Raw genomic sequence first — 2,500 nt, 5'->3', positions numbered from 1 at the left:
AGAGAGAGAGAGAGAGAGAGAGAGAGAGATGGAAGGAGAGAGAGAGAGAGATGGAAGGAGAGAGAGAGAGAGAGAGAGAGAGAGAGAGAGAGAGAGAGATGGAAGGAGAGAGAGAGAGAGATGGAAGGAGAGAGAGAGAGACGGAAGGAGAGAGAGAGAGAGACGGAAGGAGAGAGAGAGAGAGGAAGGAGAGAGAGAGATGGAAGGAGAGAGAGAGAGATGGAAGGAGAGAGAGAGAGAGAGAGAGAGATGGAAGGAGAGAGAGAGAGAGAGAGATGGAAGGAGAGAGAGAGAGAGAGAGATGGAAGGAGAGAGAGAGAGAGAAATGGAAGGAGAGAGAGAGAGAGAAATGGAAGGAGAGAGAGAGAAATGGAAGGAGAGAGAGAGGGATGGAAGGAGAGAGAGAGATGGAAGGTTTTCAGTCCAATCCTAATTTAACACACCTGATTCTACTAATTAGCTGCTCAACAAGACCTTAACGAGCTGAATGAGATATGGTAAATTAGGGTTGGACTGAAAACCTACAGGACAGTAGATCTCCAGGAAGAGGGTTGGACTGAAAACCTACAGGACAGTAGATCTCCAGGAAGAGGGTTGGACTGAAAACCTACAGGACAGTAGATCTCCAGGTAGAGGGTTGGACTGAAAACCTACAGGACAGTAGATCTCCGGGAAGAGGGTTGGACTGAAAACCTACAGGACAGTAGATCTCCGGGAAGAGGGTTGGACTGAAAACCTACAGGACAGTAGATCTCCAGGAAGAGGGTTGGACTGAAAACCTACAGGACAGTAGATCTCCAGGAAGAGGGTTGGACTGAAAACCTACAGGACAGTAGATCTCCAGGAAGAGGGTTGGACTGAAAACCTACAGGACAGTAGATCTCCAGGAAGAGGTGTGGACAGCCCTGATTTAGTCTATGGCAATTAGGGAATAGGACATTTGGCATGTCGAACTGCTATGTGTGCTCGCTGCGCTTCGTTGTTGTTGATGACAGTAGTTGACCAGGAGAACAGACCAGAACAATATAGAGGGTTGATGACAGTAGATGACTGATGACCAGGAGAACAGACCAGAACAGGACAATGACTCTAAGCACACAGCCAAGACAACGCAGGAGTGGCTTTGGGACAAGTCTCTGAACGTCTTTGAGTGGCCCAGCCAGAGCCCGGACTTGAACCCGACCGAACATCTCTGGAGAGACCTGGAAATAGATGTGCAGCAACGCTCCCCATCCAACCCGACAGAGCTTGAGAGGATCTGCAGGGAGGAATGGGAGAAACTCCCCAAATACAGGTGTGCCAAGCTTGTAGCGTCATACCCAAGAAGACTCAAGGTTGTAATCGCTGCCAAAGGTGCTTCAACAAAGTATTGCCATATTGGCCATGTTCTGTTAAAATCTCCACTCGGCACAGCCAGAAGAGGACTGGCCACCCCACATAGCCTGGTTCCTCTCTAGGTTTCTTCCTAGGTTTTGGCCTTTCTAGGGAGTTTTTCCTAGCCACCGTGCTTCTACACCTGACTTGCTTGCTGTCTGGGGTTTTAGGCTGGGTTTCTGTACATAATATATAAATAAATGTGATTTGATTTGATACTGAGTAAAGGGTCTGAATACTTATGTCAATGTGATATTTCAGCTTTTATTTTTAATACATTTGCAAACATTTCTAAAAACATGTTTTTGCTTTGTCATTATGGAGTATTGTGATGTCATTATGGGATATTGTGATGTCATTATGGAGTATTGTGATGTCATTATGGAGTATTGTGATGTCATTATGGGGTATTGTGATGTCATTATGGGGTATTGTGATGTCATTATGGAGTATTGTGATGTCATTATGGAGTATTGTGATGTCATTATGGCGTATTGTGATGTCGTTATGGAGTATTGTGATGTCATTATGGAGTATTGTGATGTCATTCTGGGGTATTGTGATGTCGTTATGGAGTATTGTGATGTCATTATGGCGTATTGTGATGTCGTTATGGAGTATTGTGATGTCGTTATGGGATATTGTGATGTCATTATGGGGTATTGTGATGTCATTATGGAGTATTGTGATGTCGTTATGGGATATTGTGATGTCATTATGGGGTATTGTGATGTCATTATGGAGTATTGTGATGTCATTCTGGGGTATTGTGATGTCGTTATGGAGTATTGTGATGTCATTATTGCGTATTGTGATGTCGTTATGGAGTATTGTGATGTCGTTATGGGATATTGTGATGTCGTTATGGGGTATTGTGATGTCATTATGGAGTATTGTGATGTCATTCTGGGGTATTGTGATGTCATTATGGAGTATTGTGATGTCGTTATGGGATATTGTGATGTCATTATGGGGTATTGTGATGTCATTATGGAGTATTGTGATGTCATTATGGGGTATTGTGATGTCATTATGGGGTATTGTGATGTCATTGTGGAGTTTGCGTAGATTGATGAAGGGGGGAAAAATGATTTAATCCAATTTAGAGTAACGAAATTTTGAAAAA

At 43.7% G+C, this 2,500-nt stretch overlaps 1 pseudogene; it reads right to left on the bottom strand.

Annotated features, from left to right (window-relative positions):
• Positions 1-2,500, bottom strand: part of LOC124026143 — a 54,127-nt pseudogene that overhangs the window by 44,926 nt on the left and 6,701 nt on the right.

The sequence above is a fragment of the Oncorhynchus gorbuscha genome, unplaced genomic scaffold (assembly GCF_021184085.1).
Source record: "Oncorhynchus gorbuscha isolate QuinsamMale2020 ecotype Even-year unplaced genomic scaffold, OgorEven_v1.0 Un_scaffold_2632, whole genome shotgun sequence".
Classification (NCBI taxonomy): domain Eukaryota; kingdom Metazoa; phylum Chordata; class Actinopteri; order Salmoniformes; family Salmonidae; genus Oncorhynchus; species Oncorhynchus gorbuscha.
This window is presented reverse-complemented; position numbering and strand designations above follow the sequence as displayed.